The sequence below is a fragment of the Stegodyphus dumicola genome, chromosome 3 (assembly GCF_044657685.1).
Source record: "Stegodyphus dumicola isolate Sdum_Otavi_A_Nest chromosome 3, ASM4465768v1".
NCBI lineage: Eukaryota > Metazoa > Arthropoda > Arachnida > Araneae > Eresidae > Stegodyphus > Stegodyphus dumicola.
Genome location: NC_140770.1, coordinates 16084381 through 16098268, shown reverse-complemented (window position 1 = coordinate 16098268; position 13888 = coordinate 16084381). Strand labels below are relative to the sequence as shown.

Sequence of the window (13888 nt, the reverse complement as noted above, 5' to 3'; positions counted from 1 at the left end):
TCCAGACTACGGCGAGGAAATTAAAGACACACTCAGTTTCCAGTATTTTGTGGATGCTATTAGAGATCCCAATATACAACAAATATTCTAAACAGCTGATCTTGAAAGATTGGCAAAGCAATAATCTTTCAAGATCATAATCGATTTTGAGGGCAAACAGGACAGGTCCATCTTCATCAGGAGAGAAATCATCAAGTTTGGAGACTTAGACAGTTCTACATTACCGAGCTATTGCAGGTGCAACGTTGCCGGTTCCTTAAATTAAGCCCAAGGGCACATGACATAATGAATTCAGGAAATAGAAAACATCTCGGATGAGAAAACCAAAAGGAAAAAAGCCAAAGGCATCTAGCAGGTGAACGGAACTTGACAAGATGAAAAAAATCCGAATGGATCCTTCACAATTCAGAGAAACGAGAAATGCAAAACATGATTCAAAATGCTATACAACAACAACAAAAGTTCAATACTACTATAAAACTACAAAAATTCAACCCATACAACAGAAAATCAATACACAACGACTATTACAACATCACACTAGCAATCCAAACAACTTAGAGTCCAGCACTGTCTTTATCAGGTAAAATGAAAGAAATTACCGCCTCCAATTGAGGAGCAAGAGAAGAAGCAGAAGTCTCATCCCATGAACGTGTGAGCAGCAAGCATATTCACAAAGCCTACAGACTATTTCTCCTACGGTCTGCTCTCATTGCATGAAACATCTGCTTGGCAGTCATATTTGGAATGGCGAGTTATCGCCCTCTAGGCGTAGTAATTAACGCCAAACAATCCTTGTGGGCTTTCAGTACAGCGAGAAGAAACATCGTTTATTTCATTCGATAACTTTTTGTTTTATGAATGAAAGCTAAGGGGAATTGTGTAGAATAGATTTTAAATAACCTACTGATCTTATTAATAGTTTATTTGTATTTGAATTTAAACTATTAAAAGTATGATAATTGTTTTGCAAGAAAAAGTGTTTACATGGAAATGGCATATGTACATTTTCGTCATTTCTGTTAGAAAGAGTCTGTTGTATAAATTTTCCATAGAGCATTGATTTATACAAATAAGGGAATATTAAAAAATTAACCAAATGAAAACATTCAATAAACTTTTAAGGCCGTCGGTTACCTATTCGTTTTATCCAAATTATGAGTAAGTATAATTAAAATTATATTTTATTCCATTATGCGCTATTTCTATTGAAACGCTTTTCGGGATCTTGGATCGTAATCTTGCTACTTATACCTACTACAAAGAGTAGAAACCAGTAAGTAGAAATAAGAAAAATTAGCATTAATATAAGTAGAGGGGAAAAAAAAAAAGGTTAAATTTTGAACACCGCAACCCGAAGGCGAAAAGACAAATAACAACAAAGTCATTCAATAAAGTTAGGATAAAAATGAACCCGCGCAAGGCGAAGTTAATAATAGTCACGAGCGGAGATAGAACCGGCGATCTAGAAGTCCGAGAATGTCTTCTGTGCTCGTTACCGCTGAGCTACGGCTCATCCGATGGCTTTCGCATACTTGTCGGTACACCTTGCTGATACAAATAGTGAAGGCGATGAAGCAAAAGTCGCCAAGCACAAGATTCTGTAACCTTACGTTTCCTGTTTTAACCAATTGGAGCAAACAGTAGAAGAAACGGTCTGTAGGCTTTGTGAATATGCGAGCAGCAAGTGGTCTTATGTTGCGGTCTTCAATGAGTATTTCGTAGTTGAAGACTTGAGAATAGTTCACATAGTCGCATTGGACAGCTTTAGAGAAGAATTTTTCATTTGTTCTTTTAATAAATTCTGTGATGGTTTCAAGCTAAAGATCTCTATGAAGAAGTTCATTTCGGATGAGAAAGTCAGCATCAGTGATAATACAAAGAAATTTATTCTGCACTATTTGAAGTTGATGTAATTGAGTAGGAGAGGCAGTATTCCAAGCTAGAGATGCACAACAAAGAATATGTCGGATACAAGTAGTATAAATATGTCTCTTGGTTCTTAGGCTTAAGGTTAGAAAATTTTCCAATTACTGGAAGAAATCTGCACATAATTCCGATTGCTTTATTTTTAACATTCTTAATATGGTTGGTCCAAGTGAAACTATGGTTAAGAATCACACCTAGGTATTTGGCTTTTGTAACTAAAGGAACAGGCTCTTGAACAAGGAAAAGTTCTTTAAACTTAATGCGTTTTTTGTTTTTGCGAAGGATTAAAAGCTGAGACTTACTGGCGTTAATTTTAACTCTCCAATTGGTGCACCAGTCCTCTACAGTGTAAAGAAAATCTTGCATATTATCAATTGCATGATTAGCGTTGATAGACTTGATGGCTATCGCCGTAGCATGCAAGAAGAGAGTACCGTAATTTCCGGAAGAAAGGCCACATCAGCGTAAACGCCGCACTCGAGAAAAATGGCGGGGAAAAAATTAAAATTACACAGCGCCGCATCAGCGTAAACGCCGCAATAGATTAAATTGCGCGTGACATCGTCGTGGGCCGTATAGATGCAAAAACTCAACCTAAGTCCTGATATATGACATACCAGTTAAGAAAAATGCATGAAATGAAACCATAACTCAAAAATAAATTAAAGGTAAGAAATGTATAGCTTCTGTGCCGTTTAGAGACATTTTCAAAAATTTTCCGCTCCCTTCTGACTTAAAAACTATTCAACAAGTACTTGTACCCAAACTATTGGGATCTGTATTTGGCAGAATGCCAAGAAAAATCCATTCATGCTGAAGAGGAAGTACGTCAGAGTTCGTTATTGCGAGGCAGGTAGAGTCGTGTCCGCCTTTGAAAAAAATTGCAGAAAAGGCAGGGGTGGGGAGAGGATGGGTCCTGGAAGATTCATCGAATGGCAGAGAAGAGAGACTATTCAAACTGATGAGAATGTTGATTTGAAAGGGGGAAGAATGTTATTGTTCTGAGATCTCGTTTAGGGTGAATAAGGCATGTAGGTCCGTTCAAGGGAAAGAATGTAAACAAAATAACTGAGTGGTCTTTTGTGTGGGAACAGCACCAGTCTATGCACAATGACAAGGCCATCCAAACTATGTACAATGACCATCATAGGAAATATTTTATTTTTAGTGCACCTAAACGCCGCATGGGTAGAAACGCCGCACCCGCTGAAAATTTAAGTTTTAAACACGTAAACGCCGCGGCGTTTCTTCCGGAAATTACGGTAGTTTTCAAGTCCAGGATGAGGAAAGTCTGAGGTATAAAACAGGTAAAGAACCGGTGCGAGAATGCTTCCTTGTGGGACACTAAATCTTATAGTTCTCAGAGTAGAGGTTTCATTGCCTAGTGAGACGAAGAATTTGCGATGTGGCAAAAAGGAATAAATCAGAATTAATTCTCTAGTCAATCCAATGTTGATGAGCTTGAAAACAAGCCCCTCATGCCAGACGCGGAGCAACGGTCGTACTTATATACTACGGGAGTAGAGCAAATGAGAAGATAGCGCCATCCGTCAGCAACGAAATTGAAAAATTAAGTTAATATAATTTTATAAACGTTGAGAAGAACTGGATTGAAGCAGTAGAAAGGACTGGATGGAAGCCGAAAACTTAGCATCAAAGAAAATGTTCCGCTATTAGAAATGACATTAATAACCTTGTCGTGCTTCCATTTCATCCTGCAGTCAGTTTTAAAATTGCAGAGATTCTCCAGAAGTTCAATTTTGAAGGCATTTTCTTGCCTATTAATAAAATCCATAGTTCGATTCTTAAAGATTCCGTTTCTGACTTTAATTCTTTGAGAATTTATAGCATATTGTATATCAGTGTGGTTTGAGATATAACGGCCAAACTAAACAGCGTTAAAGTTTCGTGTCTAGGAATACGAATCTGATGTCTGAAAAGGCGAAATTAACATGCCTTTAGCAGCTAATGTTAGTTGGAAATTTAATCCTAATTTTCACGGTCTACAAAAATTATTCAGAAAGCTTCTTCCATTGATGAACTGAATTTTCTTGAAGCTTTTCAGGCTCACAAAGATTAATCTTGTTTAATGAATGACTTTTTAAAACTCTATTAACTTAATTTTCCAATTTCGTTACTATTTTTCCCGACAGATGGCGCTACCTTCCTTTTCGGTTTACTGTCCTAAGATTCAAATATGATCTTTGCAATCTTGCAAATTTCTGTTTTGATGAAGACGTACCTGTCCTGCTTGCCCTCGAAATCAATTGACTAAAATCTACTCCAAACACAAGGTTGTTGCTTTGTTAATTTTATATTTCCCTTTGGCGTGTTTCAAATTATATTTTAATCAAATTAGAAATAAACATTCGATTATGTCGCTATAAATTTAGTGTTTACACATGACCAATTATACCTAAAAATATAACCCAAAATTTCATATGACGGAGCCATATGATTCCATTTATTGGAACAGCAAATGAAATATTGTTTTCAAACGAATAACCGGAAGTAATAATTTACTTGAAGTTCGTTGCCATTTAAAAGGTAAAATTGGCGAGAGATCTTAGTTTTTTTTAAAAATGGTTTCTGACTTTTTTTTTTTTTTTTTTAACTATTAATCTCTATTTATCTTTCATTTTAATTTCATTTGCTTTTTTGTGAAAATAGAAAATATTTTATTTTAGAAATTAATACTTTTTATTTCGTGTTTACTGGAGATTACATCAGGGTACTGTCAGGTGTTTTGAGTTTTCAGGTCACTTAACAGAAATCAGCGCTAAAATTTTGAGCTCCTGAATATACACTGCTGGCCATTAAAATCGCAACAACATGAAGGAAAGCAAATAAAAAGAAGATAGTTAGTTATTGTATATAAACAAAATGGCAGGAAGACAAGATGATTCAATTTTTAAGCAGTTGAGGGGTTTACAGGGGTGCGAAATTAGTAGAAACAGCTGCCATCCATGGCAGCTAAAACGGCCCTTACCCACTTAGACATGGAGTCGAACTGGGCTTGGATGACAAAAACGGAAAACTCTTTCCATGCTGCTTTAAGTCTGTGCCACATTTCATCAACGATATTAGCTGGAGGGGGGTGGCGGACTAATCTTTCAGCAACCTAAGACCAGATGTTTTCAGCGGGTGACAAATCTGGAGACCGTACAGGCCGGGGCAGCAATCGAATACTCTGCGTATCGAGGAAGGACAGAACAAGACAGGGAACATGTGATCTCGCATTATCTTGTTAGGAGTTGGTGTTTGGCAGGCCTCAAAAATAGGACACAACCACTGGGCGTAAGGTGTCAGAAATATACTGATCTGCGTTCAAATTACCGTCGATCCGAACTAGAGATGTACGTGTTGTGTACACGTCCAACCATCAGGCTGTCCTGTTTCAGGCTGGCTGTCCAAACAATCAGGTTCATAGCCTCTATGCTGATATCGAATGCAAGCAGGCGACGTGCAGTCTCCTCGGAACTTCCAGATATGTATACGGCCACTGCACGTAGACCCGGGACTCGTCTGAAAAGACGACATTGTATTACTCCTGTATCCAGCTTTGTCGTTTGCTGCACTGTAGTCGCCATCTCTCTCTATGCTGCATTGTCAATGGAAGCCGGAGTAATGCTTACCGTGCTGATAGTTCACAGTGCTGCAAACGTCGACGCACCGTACAAGCACTTCACTGGGCGTGCTGCAAACATGACCATTTCCTGATCAGTGGTCCGTTATTTGGTTATACGGTTTTGCAGGGCTGGCCTCACAATATGTCTGTCCTCTCCGACATTAGTCAGGCGAGCGCGTTGAAATCCTGCATGCCGTTCAGTATGACCCTCAGAAACCCATTGATTCCATAGTCTCAGACCATAGAGTGGTTGGATGTCGACCAGTGCGATGGGTGATATCAGGGAACGATAATTCACACTCTCGATAGGCAACGATCCTACCTCTACCGAATTCCGACACTTGTTGGTAAGCATTTCTTCTTATCATTCGAGGCATAACACGATATTCTGATCAAACTCCGACTTTACAAATCGCTTTCCGAATGAAAAATCCTGTACACAAATTTTCGTTTATGCAGTGCTTCAGACGTCGTTTCTCGCTCTTGCGTCGTCTAACTGCGCTGAAATACTAATCAATTTGCATATCCCAACCGCTTTTTCCTTTCATGTGATTTTTGCATTCTTTGGATCATTCCTTCCTGGTGCTGCAATTTTAATGGCCAACAGTGTAACTTGCATTTTAAAAAATTGAGTAGGTTTGTATTGCTACACTTTGTCACCAATAAGTCAAGATCACACTCTTTTCGTATCGTAATTAATTTTCTAAGTTAACTAATTTCTCGAAATTTTTATGGGTTTTCTAAAAAATTTACTTTTTTAATCAAGATCATTAAATTAACTTCAGGAAAAATATAACATTGTTTCTACTTAGAATTCTGACTTCTCACATGTTTTTGAAAATGAAAGCTGAAGGCTTCAGCTGTTTGATTACCGTTGAATAATTTTTATTGCCACTCGGCTATTAATCACAGCAAATCAGATTACTGTTTAGTAGTCTCTCACGTGATTATTAAAGGTCTATTCTCTTTTTCAAAGATTTCGAATTTTCGTTTATTTTAGAATTTTTGGAAATATTTCTTTTACTCTGCTGGAGAAATTTGTTGAACTCCACGACCAGCGTTAGACCTTTTGCTCTCTGGTGCAACTATACGACTCCAAAGTTCTGCCATTTGGCTCCATCTGAAATTATTAGTTGCTCGATGTGGTCGCATACATTGCACTGGCTCTGGCGCTGACCCAAATCGTAGATGCCTTTTCTCATTTTGAAGTGCCCACCAGCAGGCGAGCACCAGCACCAAAGCCATCAGCAACACGGTTGCTAAAATCTGCTAGTTCTCTCCGAGGTTTGAATCCCGCTTACAGACTGGCTTGCCTGGGCGTATTCGTGGTTTTCCTCATGTGTAAACGAGCCAGTTTCCTTTAGAAAGGCCCACCAGCGGCCGAGCGGTAAAGTCGCTGAACACTGGTAGTTCGGTCCGAGGTTCGAATCCCGCGAACGGGCTGGCTGCATGGGTGTTTTCGTAGTTTTCCCCATGTGTAACGTGTATACGAGCCAGTTTCCCTTAGAAAGTCCTACACGAAGGCATCTCTCCCCTAAGGCAGATAGCCCTCGAGGCTTTGCCGTAATTAAATAACCTAACATTGTAGAGTCATTAGGTTAATTGGAAGCAGAAAAGATGAAAAATATGCAACCGCCTTCGCCGGGAATCGAACCACGGACCTCTGGAATACCGGCCCAGCGTGCTACTGTTACACCACGAAGGCATGCCAGGGAAATGGGATAAATACCTTATATGCTCCCCTTTTTAAAGGGCGACTAGGGTTTTAGGGGACCTAGTCGCCAAATCCTGGGTGCGGAGAATCATCATCCACAACCCTTTTAGTCCGGGCACCACTTGTAGAGTCATTAGGTTAATTAGAAGCAGAAAAGATGAAAAATATGCACCGCCTTCGCCGGGAATCGAACCACGGACCTCTGGAATAGCGGCCCAGCGTGCTACCGTTACACCACGAAGGCACGCTAGGGAAGTGGGAAAAGTACCTTATAACCTAACCTTTAGAAAGTCCTCCACGAACGCATCCGTTCTCTTAGACAGTTAGCCTAAGTGTACTTTGCCATAATTAAATAAACCAAACTCATTTTTAAGTAAAGATATTTCTAAATATTCAATCATTTCAGCAACTTTTCTATCTAATTTCCTTTTTCTTTCTCCCACCCCAAGTAAAACCTAAGAACAGATTTATGAATTTCTAATTACATATGCATTTTCTAAGTAACCATGAATAAAAAAGGTTTAAATAAATCAAATGCTAAGAAAACTGTCGACTGAGCTGAAGCAGACAATTTCTTAAATGTTTATTACTTCAAAACAAAAGAATATTTCAAATTTATATGTTATATTTGTTTGCAAGCTTATTAGTGTCCGAGTTCGAAGAATTCTGTGACATGATTTTCTAGCTGGAAGGAAAAAATATTAATTGTTAAGCTCAACATTATATTTTCAGACAATATGTTTAGTATAAAATGCAGAAAAGGTACGCGTACACATTAAAGGAAGCCTCGTTTTTTAATTTTGGTTTTCAGTTAAAATTTTTTATGCTATTTTCCCAAACACTACGCTGTGAAAATACTCTAGTAAATTTTCATGTATGAAGGAAAGGCAAAATTCTTTACTGAATATTTGTTTTTATATCACTAATACGGAGAACTGGAAAAATCAAATGTATGGCAACAGCATAAAGCAAGCGATATTTCGCTTTTTTTCGGATATTCTCATTTGTTAGCTAATTTCATCCCTGTCTCTGTGACTTGAAAATTTAGATCTCAGCAAAGAACACAAAAATTCAAACCGAAAATTTTAAACTGTATTATTAATGTCTTTTTTATTCTGAGTTATAAGAAACTTTAATAAGAAATTTCTCACTGTATTAAGAAGTACTGAAAATACTTTTGGACTTTTTTTTTTTTTTTTTTTTTTCTCTTAAGTGAGTTTTGGAACTTCTGAATTGTCTAAACCATGGAGGTAGGAAAGGAAGGAGGGGCCAACCGGCACTAGAAGTGAAGCACTGCTTTGAAGCTTGGGTCACCAGATGGGGTGTTCTTTGTTTACATTCAGAAGCTCGCTTGACAGGGTTCTAATAGTATTTCGACACACGACAGTTCCATACAAATGGAAAAAGGGACACTTTCGCATGAAAGAAACATTCATAGTGTGATGGATAATAGCAATTTGTATAGTTTAGTGACATTTACGCAAAAATAACATCTTGGTTATTTTTCGATAACTAACAACAGCGATTTTGATTATGAATTTGTTTTATAAAATTCTAAGCTGTTGAACTACAAAAATATAGATTTTAAGAAAAATGTTATGCTTAAAGAATGAAAAATACCTTAGGGTACATTTAAAATTGTATACGTCTTTCGATACCCTTGATAGAGTATTCGCTTTTATTTTATTTTCCAAACGCCAAAATGTTTTAAATAAAACGAATTTTTTTCACATCCATATATTATTGTAACATGTACCTTTTAAAATTTTTTAGAGGAGAGGCTTTACTGCTGCTCATTTTAAACTCCTCGTTTTAATTTTATATATCTGAAAAATAATCACTTTGGGCTTACACGTTTTACTTATTTGGGTTAATTAAAAATAAAATTACCATCAAATGCTGCAATCCTCGTCAAAATTATTTATAATAAATTAATAAATATACACACAGATATGCCAACAAGTTAGCTTTCCCTTGATTTGGAACCACACATTTGTGTAAAATTTTGTACAGTTTTACACAAATGTGTGGAACAGAAGAGGGATACATTTGCGAATTTGGCGGAAGTACCATGTGCGGTCAAGATGATGTGACCATGTGAACGTGCTACATCATCAAGACAGCTTATTAAGAATTTGCAAATAGGGTAATCGACGGAGGTGAAAATATTTGTGTATCCTGCCAAAGGAGGTCCTATCATGAATGGTCCTCTTATTGATTCCAGATTGTTAAATGTTTCCCACGCAATTATTTTTTTCTAGGAAATTCGAGTTTTATGCTGGCTTCTTAACGTACGCAGGTCATTAAATTATTTATAAATGTATTTGAAATGAAGAATTTATTCACTTATAAACAACTGTGAAAGTATTGTGAAAAAATCTAATTATTAAATGTATCTAATTTATAGTGATTATAAATGTTATCTAAATATATAATAACCTTAATATTGAATTGTAAACATAAATTAAAATCTTGTTGACAAATACGTTATAAAACTATTTAAACAAGAATTGTTCGTATTGGAAAGCAATCTGTTAAAAGGCATTGCAAAGCAAATGCTATGAGATGCGCACTGAAGAACGTAATAAAGAGTTTTGGAATATGTATTGTAGAAATGAACGGTAAAAAAGAATCTGATAAGTATAATTAAAAGAATTATTCCCCTTACATTTTATAATAACTCAGTTACAAGTTTTAAATAATACTTAAAAAAAATTATTTTATTCCCTTTCAGAGAAAGTCAAGTACTATTTAAAGTATTTCGCTAATTCCTAATAATTCTCTAATTTAAAATGAACCGAATAGAGCATTAATTATAAATTGACTTACATTTGAATTACATTTTTCGATTTAAAAGATGCCTCAGAAGCCAAAAAATCATGTCATATTTAAGAAAGTATTTTAGGAAGAAGCTCTATAAATGGAAAAGAAATAATGCATAATTTTAATATTAATAATACAATAAACTTTGATCTTAATTTTTGTACCTTAGCCGAATAAAATCGATTTTTTTTTCTAATGTAATTAACGAAAACTTGCGAAAATATTTCATTCAAATTAAACCATTCTGAGAAAACTGTCCTTTGAAAAGTATAGCATTTAATTCCGTTCAGAATGAAATGTTGTTTAAAAATATGTTGTTTTCATATACTTAGGACTCTGAAGTGTTGTAGAAAAAGAAAATATATACATTTATATGTATATTTACGACGTAATTACAAAATATTTACATCCGAACGCGTCAAATTGCATTGAACTCAATGGTAAATGACTCAATGTTTTGGTCACCACGAAGGGATCGCCGGTGCTTCAGAGCAGGGTACGGGAGAAACTTGTTTAGGGCTACTCCATCTTACTTCCTACCTCCATAGTCTAAACCAAGAATTCCCAACCTCTCTCTCTCTCTCTCTTTTTTTTTTTTTTAAAGCCCAAAGGAGCGTTAACTTAGAAGGGCTATTAATTTCGTTTTGGCATTTTGCGTCCATTCACTTCAAACAGCCAATCACTTTTGAAACTGTTGCCACCAAATATTACCGCCCTGTATTATATTTGAAGAAATTAAATAATGAAGAGTTTGCGTAAAATGTATGTATGTTTCTCGCATTATGATAAAACGACGGTACCTAGAACCGTCAAATTTTGAATAACGTAGTCCTCCATTCGAATATGGGCATCGGGAAGCCCAAATTGGGAATTTATTTCATTATCGATTTCGTATTTTATAACACTTTAACGAATTTCTGATTAACAAACTCGACGATTGCAATGGCAACACTGTACGGAGGAGGAAAAAATATATATATATATATATATATTTTCAGCGCCGTGAGATTGTGTATCGAAAATTCTAAAGATATGCTCTTTAAATATTTTCCGATATTGCTGTTGAAGCGAATTTTACGGTTCAAGTGCGAAAAACATGATATTTAATAAATAAAGGTACATACAAAACTTTAAAAAACCGCGACTTTGGGCGTAGTTTTCAGATTTATTAGTCCAAAGGGATTTGAGTCCCGAAGGACTATTATTTCGTTTTGGCAGTTTGCGTCGGACTCCTGTAAATGTTGGTTCACTTTTCAACTGTTGCCACAAACGTCCTGCATTGTATTTGAAGTAATTAAATAATGAAAAATCTGCATAAATGTATGTATATTTCCCGCATTGTGATAAAACAACGGTATCTAGAGCCATCCAGTTTTGAATGACGTAATCCTACTGCGAATATGGACATCTGAAATCCCAAATTTGAAATTTGGAATTTCTTTTATTATCCATTTCATATTTTGTAAATCTTTAAGAATTTTTGAGTAACAAACTCAACGATTTTAAAAGTGAGCAATGACAACACTTTACGGGGGGGGGGAAAAAAAAAAAAAAAAAAAAAAAAAACCTTTTTATCTTCGGCGCGTCGAACTGTGTATCGGAAATTCTAAAGATATGCTCATTTTAAAATTATTTTGCGACATTGCTATTGAACTAAATTTTATCGTTTAAGGGCAAAGAACATGATATTTAATAAATAAAGGTAACACACAAAACGTTAAAAAAACGCCCCTTCGGACTTAAATTTAAAATCTGAAACATTTCAGATTCTCCCCCCCCCCCGTTTCAGGGGCTTTATTTCTGAAGAACTATTGTTTTCGTTTTGTGATTTTGCGTTGGTTCACTATAAATGTCCGTTTAACTTTTCAAACTGTTGCCACCAAATGTTAGAGTCCTGCATTATATTTGAAGAAATTAAATAATGTAAAATCTGCATAAATATATGTATATTTCTGGCATTGTGATAAAACAACGGTACATAGAGCCATCGAATTTTGAATGACGTAATCCTCCTGCGAATATGGGCATGTGGAAACCCAAATTTGAAATTTGCTTTATTACCGATTTCATATTTTGTAAAATTTGAACGAATTTTTGATTAACAAACAATTCAAAAGGAGCAATGTCAACATTCTACAGAAAAAAACATTTTTATCTCAAACGCGCGTATCGGAAATTGTATCGGAAATTCTAAAGATATATTCAATTTAAAACCATTTTGCGGTTTTGCTCTTGAACTGAATTTTAAAGTTTAAGTGCGAAGAACGTGACATTTAATAAATAAAGGTAACAGACAAAATGTTAAAAAACGCCCCTTTGGACGTCATTTAAATTCTGAAAACTTTGATTTTTTTTTTTTTTTTTTTTTTTTTCAATGGATTTCTTTCGAAAGAATCGTTTTTTTATCAACCCTTTACACTGCAATATACAGAATACAGCACTATCATAATAGAAATAATTGTCCATAAATAACTTAAGGATAACAATCAAACTAAGAATGTAAACAAAAGTTTTGGGAAAAAAAAATATTTATTAGATTTGTCTTTTATTATTTTTGCATTGTTACTATTATTATTATTGTTATTATTATTATTTTACATTTTCAGGAACAAAATCATGGATTCCAGTTGCACAGAAGTTTGACTTTAATTAATATGATGGCTGCGTGACATGTTTTGATGCGTATTTGATAGCAAATTTCTTAGCTTAATTATTAAATCGCCTTGTTCAAAAATATTCAACCTGTTTCCTGTTGACCATAGGAAATGACTGAGTTGACTAAAACCTGCTTCCACTAGGTAAGAAGAGGGAAAAAGTGACTAATACTGTTTCGGTAATTTATTTTGGAATATTTCTTTCAGATGACTTTTAAATAGCAAAACTTAGCGTACCCTATGTTTTGAAAAGACTTAAATTCACAGTATCAAGATGAAATTTCGAATGCCGACATGAGTGAAAGAAATAAATTCAGTTAAACGTCTATTGTATTTTTTGTTTGTTTGCTTTTCTTGTATTTCTGCGTTTCACTTTTTTATATTACACTTACTACATAAAAAGTTTATTTAAGAATATATATATTATTGATTTGATAAATTACTTTATTTTGAATTTATATTCTAACTAATAGCAGATTTTAACGCTATTTTAGTAACAGCCTACTCTCTATGTAGTTCTCCAAGAAGAATTTCAATTTTCTCGCCAAGTTAGGCTTAACTTTCTTATATAAGAAACTGCACGTTAACGACAACCATTTTACTTCCATCACTTACTACTTCAATTTCCAGCCATTTGGTATTAAAAATTTTGAAAGCAAGTTCGTTAATTTCAACTTACTCGTTTGATCTTTAAATTTCTAATTAACTACTTGTTTTAAACTTTAATTTAAAGATTGTATCATTTTTCATGTTCCTATGATTTTGAATTAACTTTTAATGTTCTATTATGTTTACTTCTGTTTTTTAATTTGAAAATGAGAGTGTAGGGGATATGTCCTCTAAAGTAAGCATCTCATTCAGATTACTGTGTTGTTAATTAAGACACAATAACACGCCGAATAAATACTAATTCAGAAGTCAAACACCAAAAATCAGCGTTATATTTTCAAAATTTTCACAGGACTAGTTTCGATAGTTTTACCGAACCACCATCCTCAGCTGCAAAACCGCAAATGAACAAGATAGGAAATAGTGATTAGATAAGGTAAGAAAGCCTAGGCAAGAATAAGCAAGTGGCGCCATCTGTTGGTGAAACCAGAACTAAAACATAATTTCTTTAAAGGCTGTTTTGCAGCTGAG

General features: G+C 35.1%; 1 protein-coding gene and 1 non-coding gene across 2 annotated transcripts in view; one reads left to right on the top strand and one right to left on the bottom strand.

Moving 5' to 3' along the window:
* LOC118193498 (terminal uridylyltransferase 4-like) overlaps window positions 1–13081 on the top strand; it is a 130245-nt gene extending 117164 nt beyond the window's left edge. The window contains exon 27 of the transcript XR_015040143.1: window positions 12701–13081. The gene's annotated coding sequence lies outside the window, so the exon portion shown is untranslated. The remainder of the gene's footprint in view (window positions 1–12700) is intronic.
* On the bottom strand, window positions 7444–7515 carry TRNAS-GCU (transfer RNA serine (anticodon GCU)). Its single transcript has one exon. It is a non-coding gene; the product is annotated as a tRNA-Ser (tRNA).
* Window positions 13082–13888: the final 807 nt, after the last annotated feature.